We start from the raw sequence: 17,461 nt of genomic DNA, 5'->3' as shown, positions 1-17,461 counted from the left end.
TGGTAACCTCTCATAACTCACTCCTCACGCCCAACATCTCCTTTGTCTTTAGCTGAAGAAGGTATGTAAGGTGGCTGCTTCCTGTATTTTGGAAAAGTACTCAAGTTTTCCTGGGTCTCTCCCAAGTAAATGTGTTGCTAAACTTTTGTTTTTCTCTTGTTAATCTTTCTATCAATTTAATTATGAGACCTGCCAAAGAACCAACAGGGACAACTTCGCTGCCCCTACACTTTTATTTTAACTTTTTTTTTTTTTTAACGTTTCAACCATTTAAACCCATGAATAGTTTTTTAGGTTTTCAGGTTTAGTACAGTCAACGTAGGCCATTGCCCAGCATAATGATAAGATGTTTGAAAGTGGTTTAAATTGACAGTAGCCCACAGGCTGAGTGACAAGGCAGGCTCTATAAAAACAGCAAATTGATTATACTGGTTATTTCTTTTCTCCATTGTGCTGAAAATTTCAGGTGATTAAATCCTTAAAATGCATTTTAGAATTGGATGATTAAATCTTGTCAGGTAATTTTGAACCTTTAGAGGCATAATACCATAAAAAGCATTTTAATATCTTTGATTTTATTCTATCTAAAACAAATTATTTTTCCAGTATAAATATCCCCAGCTTACTATGGGTCTCATCTGTTGATATCACAATATGACAGCATTCAGACACTTGTTATCTGCAAAGGCAGTGTATCTGCTATTTGTCACTAAGCAACATTCAGAAACAATTTCCCCTTTTCTATTATCATGCAAAATGTGTCAGGACAAGAAAAGCACACAGAGAAAATTACTCCTCTGGTGAGATATTTTGACACAAAAAATCTTTCCTCGTCAAAGATGAAAAGCACCTTGTCAGTCACTTCTAATTACTGCCTCATTTCTGTCAATGGAGAGAGAAGCAACTCCCCATGGCAACATCACAGAGGCGTTTACCAACACGTAAAGTTGGATGTGGCCTGTGAGCAGTGTTCGCTGAGCTCGGTCGGGTCTAAGTCAATGCACACTGATAGGGAGATCTTTAATTGTAACTATTAATCTTTAGAGTCGAAGAAAGGACATTTTCTTTTTGCATGAATATCTGCTATTTTATCTTGGGTATCAATGAATGTCTTCCTTCCTCAGCCTTTTCGGCTATGCCTATAGCATAAAAGCGTAATGATTAGCAACATTCACATTGCAAGAATCAATCTGAAGAGCTGTAAACTTATTAAACATTAAAATAAAGCATTCCCTGTCCTGTGGTTGTGATTAATATCCATAACCAAATGAGTTGGGCAGGAATGGAGGGGTGTAAAGGTTGAGCTGAGAAGATGCAAAATCATTAACCACATGTATAAATCACTTCCTTAGAAGAATTATAATTCCGGCCACTCACTTGCAACAGATTTTCCAGGCAGAGCATTATGAAACAGAGGAAGAAAAATAATCATTAGTGAGCAAATCAGCACCAATATTAAGGCTTTCAGAAATTCTGCTTTGTATTAAAGACAGGTTTGTATGGAGGAGATGTTAATAATGAGGGTGGTGGATGTGATGCTGGGACCTCAGGGCTTTCCTTTGGAAACTTTCAGTTTATGACGGCATTGCTAAAACCTGTAATACCCTATCTCCTAGGCTAACCCTCATAGAAAAGAATTTCTAAGGAAAAGCATCCACAGTGTATGACCAGAGGAGCAGAGTGGAATAATTGCTTGCACTCCCTGACCATTCTTTCATTGCTGTTTACATTAATCTGTTATTTTTATTTCAAGTCAATTAAGCTACATTTGATTAGCTGTTTCTCAAAAAAAAAAAAAAGTAATGTATTTATACGTAACCCTTTATTGAGGGACTGTTATGTGTCATATCCCATACTAATTACAGAGAATAAATACTAACAGTAGGTAGTTAGGTAAATCAGGGAACTGGGCCCACAGGTGGAGGAGAGGGAAGATGGTCCAGATGATGGTCCTGAAGGGTCCTGAATTCTCCTAAATGAGTGCCAGCAAAAACAAAACAAACAAACAAATAAACAAAAACAACAACAAAAACAAGACACAAGTTAATACCATGACTGCGAGGTAGCAGAAGGGACTCAACCGGACATAACCCAATGTTCATTATATTATAATTAACCTGTGGTTTAGGCTCCCCCTTTGGGTTTTTCTGTATACACCACAGGTAAGTACATTCACAAAGGGATTAAGCATGACTAAGCATTCCTGGGACAAGAGCCGTTAATCAATCAAAAGACCACCTCTAAGCAAGAGTATAAGAGGACAGGAGACAAAGACCCCACAACTCCCCCTGAACAAGCTCACCTCCCGCTCTCGGAGGAGGACTCTTCTTTTCCTAAATAAAGCTTTTAAAATCCTTTTGCTACACAATGCTTTCTATCTCCCGTCTGTAAATCTTATCTCCTTTTTTTTTTTTTTTCCTGTTTGCCTTTTGGGTAACACTAAGACAAATTGGAAGCAATCTGTGTCCTTGAGGAGCTAAAGTTATTCCATATGATACACATCATGTCAGATTTAGAGCTTGGATCATAACCAACTTCTGATACCAGGAGGGCACTTATTAGAATACTTGAAATGAAATGGATCAGGAAGGTCATTCAGTATATCCCCAGCTTTAATACTGATCTACCTCTGAACTTCTCTAAAATTGTTTTCTAATCTCTCGACATGTCCCCTGCAACAGTATGGTACAGTAGAAAATCCACAAAACTTGAGTCAGAAGGCCTCGATGTAGGTTTGTGCTGTGCTACTTCTCAAACATACAAATTAAGAAAACTGTTTTACCTATTACAAGGTACAACGGATTTTTTTTTTCACCCCAAAATGTGTTTCTTTGGCATAAAATTACTTTAGGCTGACTAGTTTTAAGAAACAGAGTCTCAAAAAGTTTTTCTTTTTACCTCGCCTTAATGGCCTAAAATAATTTAGATAGAGGGCCTGTTCCAGGAAGGGAACTCTCACCAGAGATAACTACAAAGAATATGAACTAGGAGTGGCAGACTAGGGGACTTAGCAAGGCCTACTTGTTCCAAGCCCTCCCTGTGTCCTGCTGTCTTTGCATAACATGGCAAACATGTGCTTTCCAAACATTTGCTTTCCTCATCTTCCTTTACATTGTCTTCTTTCCTTCCCTTTTGTCCCAGACTCCTATGCCTTTCTCCTTAGCTCAGGATGACAAATAAGCCGAAACTGCCTGACTGCCATTGGGTCTCATATTCTTATGTGACTCTGTATGTACATAATAAAATTTGTTCTTCTTTTGTTAATCTGTCTTATGTTATTTTAATTACAAATCAGGCAAAGAACCTAGATGGGCAGAGGAAAATATTTTCCTCTTGAACTACAATATTGCTTCTCATTTACTGAATATTGATTATATGTTACACATGATGTTAAATGTGTATGTGTTTTATTCATTAAATCCATGTAACCTCTCTGAGAAATGTACTGCTATCATATTCATTTTATAGATGAGAAGGGAATTTGAAAGATAGAGTGACTAAGAATATTCTACAGTATCAAAGTGCTAAGTAGCAGAGCTGGGGAGCAAGGTGAAGCCAGGTCCACTTGACAGCAAAACCCATGCTCTTATCTTTGGAGTCACTTGACCTCTTCCTGCTGGCCTACATTAGATCCTCATTTAGGTCTTCATTCCATTTCAGCTAAAGCCTCATAAGAATGTCTCTGCCTCCAGTCTTTTCTCCCCTCAAAGTCATGCTTTTTCAGTTGCCAGAGTGATCTATTTAAAACGTACATATGACCATATTCCACTGTCACCTGAATTATCCCTCAGGAGCACCTTGTAGGCCTTTCAAAGGGACAATCATGCTGAAGGTATCCTGTTCTCACAAAATGACTGGTGAGTTTTGTTTAAATGTGAATCCAATTTTTCACAAAATCTTTATCCTCTGATATTATGGACATTATTGATGTTTAAAACATCGATTAGTGTTGAACGTTTGATTGTCCTAAGAACTAAAGTGGAATCACAGAAGCCTATGGCTTGTCCTTCTCTCCTTACATAATTGTCTCATCCACTTCCTCTGACCAAATTTCAGATGAGGACCTTAGGTTACCTTTAATCAAGGAGGTAGGGTTATATGAAAACATTTGGAAGACACTGTGTGCACTTCAGTGAGAAAAAAATATGCTAAATATGTTAGATAAACTACAAAAATTATCATACTATGCTAATCCCATAACAACCTGAGTTTTGAGTACAAACAATAAAAATGTATTATTGCTTACACTGTGATACTTAAGGAAGTTAATATAGCATACTGATATTTCTAAACTCTGCAAACAAGCAATTGAATTTAGTTAAAACCATCTAATTAAAAAATAAACAATTATCACATTAATTAAAATCTTAATTTATTTATAAGAAAGAAAATTCTCTTTACTAATATTGCACCATTCATAAAATTTATCAAAGAATGCATTTTATTTCCTTTCCCTCTAAGCCCTGTGGCATATTTTAATAGATACTTGATATTTTAAAATACAAAGAATCTCAACTCCTTTTTCAGTGTGATAAACTAGAAATTGTTAAGTCTTTGGTCCACTTTGCTCAAGGCAGTTTATAATCATGCTCTCGTTTAGTTTTTCTGACATGTGAGGGAAGAAGGAATTTTCTTCTGTTTCAGAAAGAAAGCAGGTAGATTTGGTGACAGCACCCAGATAAGAGGTCAAGTAACTAACAGTCACAACTGTGAAAGATCATTTCTTATTTTTTATCTGTGATGGAAATTATTTGTTCATAATTATTTGTTCCCTCTTTGCCCTTGCCACTTCCTTGCCCTTGCCACTTCCTTGCCCCAGTTAATCTTAATGTGGCTATGTGATTTGCTTTGAGCAAAAGAATATGGATGAAACTGACAGTGAGCTAACTTCTAGGAAAAAATTTGGAAAATACTGTGTATTTCTGTTTGCCCTCTTGGGGTTATCCTCTGACACTACAGAACATTATATCCCCGGGGGGCGTCCTTCAGCATGGGCCCCAGATGAAGAAGAAAAATGAAGCAGTTCCATATCATCATTATATACCAGGGCTTCAGCCCTAAACTCAAAACTGTCTGATATAAAACAACAAAAAATCTTGGTTAACACTGATTTTGTTATTTTAGAGTATAACCTAGTAAAAGTTAACTAATAGTGTGTTCTTTCTAAGTTTATTTAGAAATTTATGTCAGTTTCAACATTTTATAAGGCATAGCAAAGGCTCTCTGTAAAAGAGTTGGGTAATCAAAATTATAAAGAATACATTTAATACTAAATTAAAATATCAATTTAAGAATAAATTTAAACAAGGAGACAAAAGGCATATACACTGCAAACCACAGAACACTAATGAAATAAATTAAAGAAGACAGAAATAAATGGAAAGACATCTTGTGTTCATGGACTAGAAGACTTTTTGTTAAAATGACAGTGAGGCCCAAAGCAATCTACAGATTCAGTGCAACTCCTATCAAAATTCCACTGGCATTAGGTGTGTTGTTGTTGTTGTTGCTATGTGTTTATTTGTTTCAGAAAGAGGGAAATCCATCCTAAAATTCGTAAGAAATGTCAAGTGACTCCAAACAGCCACAGCAAACTTGAAAAAAGAACAAAGTTGGAGGACTCTCACATCCGGATTGAAAAACTTCCTTCAAAGCTACAGTAATAAAAGCAATGTAGTATTGGCATAAGGACAGATATTTGGGTCTATAAAATAAAATAGAAAGCCCAGAAATAAATCCTCTTTTTTTTTTTTTTTTTTTTTTGGTCAACTGATTTTTGACAAGAGTGCCAAGGTCATTCAGTGGGGAAAGGACCATTTTTTTAATAAGTGCTTCTGAGAAAACTGGATATCCATGCAACACAGTAAGTTGGACCCTTACTTTACATCATATACAAAAATTAACTCAAAATGGATCAAAGACCTAAACATAAAAGTCAAAACTATAAAACTCTCAGAGGAAACCATGCAAGGAAACCTTTATAAGCTTGGATTTGGCAATTATTTCTTGGATACAGCACCAAAAGCACAGTTAATAAAAAAAAAGATAAATTGGATTTTATCAAAATTTTGAAGTTTGTGCATCAAAGGATAATGAGAGAATGAAAAGACAACCCACAGAATTGGAAAAAAATATTTGTAAATCATATATCTAATAAAAGATTATTACCCAAGCTATATAAATAACCTATAATTCAACAGCAATAAAAATAATTTAATCAAAAATGGGCAAAAACTTGAACAGATATTTCTCCAAAAAATATGCAAATGCAAATGTAAACAGGCACATGAATAGATGTTCAATATCTTCAGTCATTAGGGAAATGCAAACCAAAACCACAATGAAATACCACTGCACAACTCTTAGGATGGTAAATCCTTTACATGGCCAAACTACAGATCAGCTATTCATTGAGTGTAATGCTATGGCCCAGATTCTATATAATGCACATAATCCATCTTATTTTATTTGCTGAACACAAGAACTCTATAAATGAGTACTCTTCCTGTCTGAATAGATGAGGAACCTGAGAGTAAGCAATGTTATATATAATTTGACCACACTTAATAGCATGTGAAGTCAAAAAAATGTGAACTGTGTCCAGGAAACCATGGATTAGATCCTGGGCTCTGTCACATAGTAGCTATGTAAGTGTGGTCAAACTTCTAGGTCCATCCATGTTGCTGCAAATGGCATTATTTCATTCTTTTTTATGGCTGAGTAATATTCCATTGTATAAATATACCATATTTTCTTTATCCAGTCATCTGCTAAAGGACATTTGGGTTATTTCCATGTCTTCGCTATTGTAAATAGTGCTTCTATAAAAAATGGGATGCATGTGTCTTTTCAAATTATAGTGTTCTATGGATATATGCCCAGGAGTGATATTGCTGTATCACACGGTAAGTTTATTTTTAGTTTTTTAAGGAACCTTCATACTGTTCTCCATAGTGATTGTACCAATTCACATTCCTACCAACAGTGTAGGAAGGTTCCTTTTTCTTCACTCCCTCTCCAGCATTTATTATTTGCAGACGTGTAAATGATGCCATTCTGACTCGTATGAGGTGATACCTCACTGTAGTTTTGATTTGCATTTCTCTAACCGTAAGCAACATTAAGCATCTTTTCATATGCCTGTTGGCCATCTGGATGTCTTCTTTGGAGAAATGTCTATTTAGGTCTTCTGCCCATTTTTTGATTGGGTTGTTTGTTTTTTTGAGCAAAACAATGATTCTTAAAAAGTCATAGAATACATTTACTAGGTGAATTCTGTTGCACTCACCCCCTCATATTTTGCATAGACCCTTGGTCTTTATACCATCAGAAACTTTCTTTCATTCTTTAATTCAACTGAAATATGGGACAAATTTTCCACTTATAATTTTTGCCTACTTATTTTTAATAATTGGACAGATAATTGGTTTCTGGTTTTTTTTTTTTTTTGACTCTTTCTATCATGGGAAAAATACATTTCAATCACTGTGAACATAATTTTAAGTTTTCCAGGTATAATCTAATTGTATAATTATACAAATACTCAGTATTAACAAGTAACATTAGTAGAATGATTTAAGTTAAATATAGTTACATATAATCTAATACTTGCTCAAATAAGTAAATCTATATTCCAAAATTTGAATTTTGTATTTAGTTTTGAAATGATATTTGCCTTCCGATCTCAATGCTTTTCCAGTTTAGTGGTGCCTCAATTTAATTTGGACTGACACTCCTAGTAGAGTAGGAATAATAGCTTTTTTAACAGATCATTAACAGAATTAAGGCTTTCTACCAAGTGTAATCAAAAGAAACATACTAGAATTGAAAAGGAGGGACATTTGAAGTAGAGGTTATTTCATTCCATTTTCATCCTTAGAGTTGTTTCTGTCTTCCAAAGGTTTTCAAAGGAAAGACTAGTAGAGTGTTAATGTTGGGCACATATAAAAGTGAGTCACAGTTGAGAAATGGTGGCCAGTGGAGGGAGAGGGAGTGTCCAGCCAAATAGCTTTCTTATATCTAATTTCTAAGTGTCGTCTATTCTAAAGCAACAATGAATAGTACTAACTTACATTTATTATAAGGTTTGTCCTTTGGAAATTATTTTCACATAATCTAATTTGATTTATACAAGTGAGCCAAAACCTACTGTAATGAAAGTTTATGTTCTATTGTTTTGCACATACTGCAGATCACTTCTGATTTTTAATATTCCACTGATGATGATTCTCCCTTCAACTATGATTCTCAATGCTGAACCAGATATTTGTGTTGGCAACAAACCTGTGTGTGTGTGTGTGTGTGTGTGTGTGTGTATGTGTGTGCTTTAAAGCTTGCAAAGGATTTCTGTGATTTCAAATATATAATTTTTATGCTGTTATTTAATCTCAGTTATGAAGAAATGTCTTCCCTAAGATAATAGCTCATCACTCAGCAATTTCTAATGGTTCTCAATATATGCTGAGTATGACATGAACGTTGAAGGATGAAAAGAGGAAAAAAATATATAAAGACTGACAAGCAATGAGAAAGTAGGATTTGGACTTACATAGCTGTGAGTTCAATGCCACTTCCATCCTTGACTTGTTAAGTATCCTTCAAAAATTCCTTAAACTCTCTGAATGTGTTTCCCATTTTTTTCAATGGAAATATTAAAATTTACTTGAGGTATTAAATTACATTAAACAAGATTAAATTAAAAGCTTGGTGCAAAATAGGTAATTACTGATTGGAAGTTTCCTTCTCCCATATTTGACAATCTTAAAGTTTGGTGTTATCTATATCTGTTTATCATTGATTTAAATAAGGATTATTTCATTCTTCCAAATGTAGAGGTAAGACAGTCTTTTAAAATAGAAACTTAACTTAAAACCAAATAAAGAAACTAATTATTTCCTTTATCAAATACTGCCAAATGAGAAAGCCCATTTACTTTAATAATAATTCCATTAATAGGACCAACTAAATATAATTGTATATTCTCCCTTGTGTTCTCATGAATATTCATTGCATGTGAATTTTTAATATTAAAAAGCAGTATTATTATGTGTTGTCTTAATTATCCTAGGTTTATTATTAAAGGTTAAACATACCCTAGGAATGTTGATAGAACCATGGTCAGGTTTCAGTTAAGTGTTTGAAAAACAAAGTCACTGTATACTGGAAGTGTTCCATATACTTGTTAATAATGTTGCGAAAGGCAGTCCATGAGGTGGGGGGCTATCAACATCCTGCTGACAGCATGTACAAACATGCAGGTGATTAGTAAGACTAACTGATTAATCTTGACCACGCTTTATAAATAAGCCTCTTCCTACCCCATTTTTCTCACCTATGAAGCAGAGATTACAGTTTGCATTCTGCTTGGTTAACTGCTGAGTGTCAATCACACAGGAAATGCTCAATAAAGGTGGCTGTTACCATATCTTTGACACATGTTCATGTAAAATTTGTAGAGTTCTGAAAGAACACTTCCTTAAATTGTTTCTACCATCGGGAACCCTAAAAGCTGTGCTAGCTTTGTGTGTTGGTGGGGGAGGGATGTTAAGGCACTGTATCTAATGTAAAGAAAACATGTATCTCTTGGAATTATATGGAACATGGTAGATGCATTAGGGACCACAGGGAGAATGAAAAATTAAAGGCCTACATTATGGGTCACTGTCTAAAGAGAGCCTGGGTGAGCCATAACATTAAGAGACTTAGGCACCTGGAAACTAAAGCCGGATTAAAGATGCTACGTCACTGAAGAAAAGCACTTTTGACAACATTAGAGCTAGTCCAAAAAGAATAAAAGAATAAAGACTACAAATCTTCTTTAAACTATAAACTAAGTTAAATAAGAAAATAACATCTATCACAACCACAGGTGTCAAACTACTCTACCATTTCCAGATCACAACCACCCCTTTCCCACCTTTATCACACACAGAACCCCACTGAGTATGTGCCAGAGAGGAAGGCTTTATAATTCTACTCTTTGCAAGCCCATGGCAGTTTTGGGGTCTCTGATCAGATTCTAGTTGCACTGGGGGCCTCCTGAACTTATCTGGAATTGAAGTTTTCCTCTTTTGTTTGATCTCATAGGAAACCTGTCCCAGGGAAACTTCCAAGAGAATGGGATTCATTGAGTCACGCTGCAAGTAATCAATTAATTATATCAACATAACATTTATGTACTCAATGTTTAGTATCAACAAAGTGTTTCTACAGACTGAGAATATGCTACCAAAAGAAAGCAAACTTGCTGACCACGTGGTGCATTCATCATATTGGGCAAGGTACACGGTAAACAAACAGATACGTAACATATGTACTGATAAGTATGACTGAAGAAAAATGAATCATGTTAAGATTGACGAGAAATGCAAATTGTGCTACTTAAGATAACATGGTGTGGAAAGGCTTCTCTAAGGAGCTGACATTTGATGGATGATTTAAATGAAATGAGGGTGCAATATCAGGAGAGTATCAGGAGTTGGGGCCATTCAAAACAGAGTGAATAATAATTTTAAAGGTCTTGAGATATGTTTAAGGGACAGCAATGAGGCCTATATTTCTATGGTATGTTGAACAAAGGAAAAAGTAGGAAGAAGGGGTGGAAAGATAACCAAAAACCACATATCATGAGGGTCCTGTGGGCCATGGCAAAGATTTTTATATGTTATTTCATGTTATCACAACCATGGCCGGGTTCTGAGTAGGGAGCTGTTATAATTGGATTTGTATTTTAAAAGAATCATTTTTGCTGCTTTGAGACAAACTAAGGAGGTAAAGGTGGAAGCAGAGAGACCACATAGGAGATGACTGCTATAGTTCAAGAGATATATGATGGTTGATAGCATGTTATTTATCCATTCATGCTTTTATATATTCATGTACATGTGCAACTGTATTAATTGAGCATTTACTACACTGAAGAGATGTAATAGTAGTCTAAGGGAGGGAAAGTCTAATTAATTGTCCAAAAGAAATGTGTAGTTAAGGGAGGTAGCATAATATTAATTCAATTATTGATTGATGTCTTAGAATGTGTTATTAATGCTAAAAACGGTATCAATGTATACAACATACAAGCTTGGATGGTCTTCTGAATTGACAGAATGTCATAACGTCAATGTATCAAAATACACATATCCATCGACCGACTAAACAACTAGAGAACAACCTTATAAGGGGTAGTAAGCATTTATCTGTAAAACAGTTACTTATAAACAAGAATAAGTCAACCACTGCATTGAAAAATGTCAGAGCTAAAACAAAGATAGGATGTGGGCGATAAAATAATCTTTATTTATCTAAAGGATAGAGAAAGAAGTCAGCAAAATCAGAACTCACACACACAAATCAAACACAACCTCCAGTGACAGAGATGCAAATGCCCTGGTAATTCTCAACTGTCCTCACTATTGGAACAGAGTTGTAGATGATAAGACTGAGTGAATGAAGCGCTCCTCTTTTGATTTGATCTTAAATAGACAAGGCTGAATTTGACCCTGATTCAGTCTTTTCAGTATAAATGCTGGAGACCATAGAAATTGGATTGTCTACACCCCATTAGTCTCATAGTTATAAAACATGTTATCATTGTTAGGGACAGTAAAACATGCAGAGAGCAGAACAGAATCGCCATTTACCACTCAGCCTTTGGGACAAGCGCATATCTGAATTTTATTTTGTAAACTAAAACAAGGGTCAGGTACCCATAATTTTTTGAGTCATTCTGTTCTGCATAAATCACATATTTCTAAGAAGATGTAAAACATAAATGCAAATGAAATGATTTTTCATCAGTTTGAAAAATAAACCAAGAATTTATTAAAAAAGACAGTGATTCATATGGAGTCAAATCAGGAAGTAATAGGATGCCTTGGTGCCTCCTCCTCGTCCCGCCCAACAAGTTGGAAATTGAAGCAAAAGACTGATGGAGAGAAATAGCTACAATGGGCCTTAAGTAGTGGCTTCTCATTGCCACGGTCTGCAGGGCTTGTAGGGAATCTTCAACTTTACTGAGAGTAGCGGGGTGGGAAGTAGGTGGCTGGTGATGGCAGAGAAGGAAGAAACGGAAGAAGATTCATAGCCCAGATCTCAGAGGATCTGTGGTGTGAGAGAATGGCTGAAACAGCTCTTCCAGGCAGGGATGCGCAATGGCCATCTTCATGCACTGAGTCAACAAAAGACCCCCGAGATGCGCCAGGTACTGACGCTTGGCAATGAAGACTAGAGAGCATGCTGACAGGTGGGACAAGACACTTCCACCCCAAGGACAGCACAAGGACCAACCCCTTTCCCTCCCCTTCTCACCATCTTAAGGCTAGGTAAGCTCCAACGTGTTCCCACACACATCGTGGAAAGGGGTGGTGGAAGACAACGCCTACTGCTTGGGGAGATGTCACCCTGCTCGCAAGTTTCATGAACTGAATATTTTCTCACACGGAAATTCTGGAAAGTAAAGAAGACTGAGTTTTATTTAACACGTTTAATGTTTTCTTCTTGTTTCCTTTGTTTTGACTTTAGGAATAGGGGCTCCAAAGCAACAGAGATCAGTTTTAGAAAATAAAAGAAACTAAAATTTTGGTATATCAGGCTTATCATGAATCAATTTTTATCTTTTTTCCATAAGGCATTGCTGCTATTATGTAAATTATAAGGGCTAAGGCAGAAAAAATAAATATACTCTGGAAAAGAAAAGGAGCAATAAAAGCCATTTCAACTGCACTTGTATTCTCAAAATACCTGTCTGTGCAGGAGACCGCCAATTTAAAGAATAAAATACTTCAGCTATAACAGGCATCATAAATAGATAACATTTATTTCCAGATTGCCTTTTCAATGCTGTTAAGGTCACTCCACAGCTTTGCAGAAAAGCAGGTTCTGTGGCAACACAACAGGCTCTTCCCAGATTACTGAGGTCTGTTCGTATTCCTGGATGTTCACACGGCTATCATGCACACATCTGAAACATTGAAGAATTCTGAACTTTCTGGTTTCATTTAAGTCTGGGCATTTAATGTCTCAATCTGTGTTGTACATGGCCAATATCCCTCTCTGTTAATGGCATCTGCCCTGTCAATGTCATCTGCCTTAGATTTCAATTTCCTAGGCAGGAGCAAAGTCCGTTTGGCAGAGAGTAAAAAGAAATGTTATAACCTTTCAGTACATTCTGATCAGGTTCTAGCTACAGTGGCTATTTAACTGTATATTCTCAAACTCAATTTATGCTCTGTTGGAGATCTGAGCTTCCTTGGCAGATGCGTGGTCTGTTTGGCAGGAGAATAAAAGATATGGTTGTAATCTTCTAGCATTTATCCTCAGATGATAGCCTCACTGAACTCCATATTTTCAAAACTGATTTACATAGCACTTTATTGGGGAAACTGGGATTTTTGCGTTCAATTTGGGGAACTAGTCATGGAGAGAGACATAGGTAAATTCAGGCCAAATTAAGAATGACTATGTTTTGTGTTTGCTTGTTTATATCATTTTATTTCAGAAAATATTGACGCTTAGGTATTTTATATATAAGCTATAAGAAACATGATAAATTAAACTCAGGATACAAGCATTTTAAAACGAAAGGAAAGTAAGAAATAAACATACGAGGGATTTTGTACCACAACAATTGTATTACTTTTTAGTTAGATGAGCCTGGATGTGAATATCAGTGCCACCCTTAGAACCTGCACAAACCTGGAAGGGAAAGTGGCCAAAATTCTCTAAGCATTAGAGTCTATATCTACAAAACGGAGTTAATAATTCTTACCTGTAGTTTAGTGACTAGTAAGTAAGATAATACATGTAAAACACTCAGGATAGGAATTGTTTAGTCTACACAATGAAGTTCAAAAATTACTAGAGAAGGGAGGAAGTTGAAATGGGACTCTTTCTGTCTTGGTGTCAGAAGGAAAACCAAGATGGTAAAGAGATGGCACATATTGCATATTCCATAGTGAAGTGCTACTTCCCCTGTGCTGGATTTCAAACCGCTTTAGTCACCGTGAACTGAGCACATATCATCAGCCTTTCCAAGGTGCTGGTGAGGCCAAGAGAAAAGCTGGAGGTCAGAAAGAGATAATAAACATGCTGTGAGTCTCTTCAATCTGTCTTCAAAGAAGGTAGAGGTTATTTTCTGCTCACATCAAGACTTTCAAGTGAGGCTTTGAAAAACCATGGGAGAGTCTAGTATGTGGCCACTGGAGCCTGTAGGTAAGTGTGGACTGTTCTGACTCATATCTGAGAAAAAAAGGCATGGGTGCTAGAGGAAGGAGTCTATGACAGCAGAATATGGGGGCTAAGAGAGAGAAGTAATTTAATTCCCATTAAAATGGACCAAAGCACATATTTTCCACAGATCACATCAACTATTTTCATGCAGACCACCTGTAAAAATAAGGCTGCCTGGGGTTGTGTTTTAACACTCCAAAGAGATTTGCCAGGAGTAGTGAGTAGAACTAAGCTGATAGAGACTGGTGGTAAGACAGTACAAGTGTAGGATGTGAGAAATTGTAAGTGACCACCTGAAATAAATACATTTGTCTTTAGTAGGAGAACTGTAGATGAGAGATCTCAAGAAATTAGGAATTGAGGAGAGGTCTCTGAAGCACATTTAAAATCCCTCAAATTTATTCACACATAAAGACTCAGCATTACATGTATGTCAGGCACAGAAAACAGTAATAGCTCATGACATTACCACTAGCACACAATCTTTCCTAGACTTCACCTCTCTCCCTGCTCCCTACTTCAATCTTGGAGGAGACTGAGTCTGCTTAATGCATAAAAGAGCTGAAATGTACAACATGAAAAATTAGAGGAAAAATGTAAAAACATCCTTTTCCCCCTATTTACTGATTTTCTACCTGGAATAAATGCTTCCTGGAAAGGAAATGACTTTTAGCTGTTATACAATAGAAAATAATTCAGTTGCCTAAGTAAGACTGTTTGGTGTTGTTCAATCATTTAAGAAAATCACTGGGCATCATTCCAGAAAGTTCTCATATACATTCTCAGTTATCACCTACCCTAATCCTCAGAGACATCACTGTTCTAGTTTTTTTCCCACCACAGGATTTGCCTGTTTGAGAACTTAATATACATAGGACTGCATGGTACATAACTCCTTTGAGTAAGGTTTCTTTCATGAAGCATAATGTTTTCGAGATTCATTCATACTATTACATGGTCCATAATTTATTCCTTCTTAGTGCTGAGTAGTATTCCTTTGTGTAAGTAATCTCAATTTGTTTATCCATTCACCTCTGATGGACACAAGGACTGTTTCTAGTTTTAGGCTATTATGGATAAAACTGCTGTCGATATTTCTTTTACATGTATTTCTGTGGATGTATGTTTCATTTGTTTGGGGTAAATACCTAGGAGTGTAATTGCTATGTCATAGGGTAGATCTATATTAGTTTTATAAGAAACTGCAAAAACTTTTTCCAAAGTGGTTGGACTTATTTGTCAGATTCATGTGTATGTGTGTGTGCCTTAATTTAGGCAATCAGGTGGGTATGTATGTGTATATACATTTTTTTAATATATTTTTATTGAAGTATAGTCAGTTTACAATGTTGTATCAAATCAAGTGTACAGAATAATATTTTGGTCATATAAGAACATACATATATTTTTCCATATTCTTTTTAACCATATGTTGCTACAAGATATTGAATATAGTTCCCTGTGCTATATAGTATAAATTTGCTGTTTATTTATTTTATATATAGTAGTTAGTATCTGCAAATCTTGAACTCCCAATTTATCCCTTCCCACTCTCTTCCCACTATTTTTTGTTCTTCTACACAGTAATTCTCAACAAGTGAAAAGCAAATGTTAGGAATATGAGATCACACTGATCATACAGTCTGAAATATATTACAGTTAAAAGCGTTTTATGATATCAAAAGATAAAACCATAATTATTGGTGGATGACGCATACCATCAAAATACACAAAGTAGATTTTAAATGGACGTCAACGATATAATTCATTTTTTGTACATCTGTTTATTCTTTCAACCTTCTATCTCTTTCATATTAATTATGTATACATGCAGGCTCTGGGAACATTATGCCCATGCCTAAAACTAAAAGAAAATGAAAAAAGTTTGTTCATGTTAGGATAGCCTCTTTCCAAAATCTAAGATATCAGATGTAGGAAGTTAATAGATTATTCCAGAGTGCTAGTGCCTGGAATCAAGATATATATTTGCCTCACTACACACTTAGCCATCTATCTGTTCCATGATTCGTTCATCTACCTTATATGCCACCATATCCTGTTCCGAAACAAAGTTACTACAAATTTTCTAGTTAATTTTATATAATCCCTTTAAAAGCTCACTCCACAAGGAAGCAAACTTCCCCTTCCTCAGCATCTCCAGATGGTCCCAACCAGACCTGCTGCCACTCCAAGTGTTCAATACCCCCAAATGATCCATTACACCATGGTGTATCTGAAATAAATAAAGGTTAAAAGATCATAAAAACAAGACCATATGCCTGACCATGTTTGTGCACCTTGGCAGTGGGAATGTAGGGACTGAGTCAGATTATAGCCAGCTTGCCAAGAAACTGGATCAAAACTAGGAAAAAAAAAATAATCTGTCATATGATAACCACCTTAATGGTGGTGGCGAGAAGAGCAGCCAATATCCCCACATCTCTGTCATATAATTCCCCTGTCTGCCAGAAAAATAAGAAGTCTACAGCTGAACTAGAAAGGAGTATTAAAAGATTTAGGTTTCTCATAAGCATACACATGAAATTCCCTTAGGAGAGTCTCCCGTTGTTCAAATCGCGGCTTTAGACTGTCTTCCCAGGTCTTCATGATCATCACCCCAAATTTAGGCCGCCCTAACCCCATTCACTTTTCTTTATAACACTTAACACTTTCTAATGACCACATAATTTATTTATTCATTTGTTTATTCAGTGAACTCAGCCACTAGAATATAAGTTTTGTGATGGCAGAAATTTTTGTTGCTTGTTTTGTCATTTGCTTTGCTCATTTGTGGCACATAGTGGTTCCTATATGCCCATGGGGTGCATGGATAAGTGAGTATGTGAACCTTACTTAGGCATCACTGGGGTCACATAAAAGGACAGAAATTTATATCAATGCTATGAACACTCTAGGAAGTCTTCCCAAGCTAAAAAATAATAATATGAAGAATGATACATGTTACATAAAAACTGTCAACCAGCAAATGTCAAACTTTCAATCAGCAGTATTAAAACTACATGCTCTCCTGCATTGAAAGTGATCGTGCTCTGCCCCTGCCCTGGTCATTGACAGTGCAGGGAGAGGAATCGCTGAAAGATGTTTCCCCGTGTGTGGAGGGCCCAGTGGATCTTTCTGATACCTAGCTTCTTCCTCTTGCCAGCCCCTTCAGAGCTCCGGCCTTTGCTGGCTCCCCTTGTGATAAGGTGACTGGGCTAGCTCCTGGACCTGCAGGGGT

The 17,461-nt window shown here is 36.1% G+C and overlaps 1 protein-coding gene and 1 non-coding gene across 2 annotated transcripts in view; one reads left to right on the top strand and one right to left on the bottom strand.

The window, feature by feature from the left end:
* CNTN5 (contactin 5) overlaps window positions 1-17,461 on the bottom strand; it is a 1,016,845-nt gene that overhangs the window by 723,876 nt on the left and 275,508 nt on the right. The gene's annotated exons all lie outside the window — the stretch shown is intronic.
* LOC123613827 (small nucleolar RNA SNORA71) lies at window positions 17,250-17,382 on the top strand. Its single transcript, XR_006721269.1, has one exon. It is a non-coding gene; the product is annotated as a small nucleolar RNA SNORA71 (small nucleolar RNA).

This window comes from Camelus bactrianus, chromosome 10 (genome assembly GCF_048773025.1).
Source record: "Camelus bactrianus isolate YW-2024 breed Bactrian camel chromosome 10, ASM4877302v1, whole genome shotgun sequence".
NCBI classification, from domain to species: Eukaryota; Metazoa; Chordata; class Mammalia; order Artiodactyla; family Camelidae; genus Camelus; species Camelus bactrianus.
The sequence above is the reverse complement of the archived record's forward strand: the minus strand, read 5'-3'. Positions and strand labels throughout refer to the sequence as shown.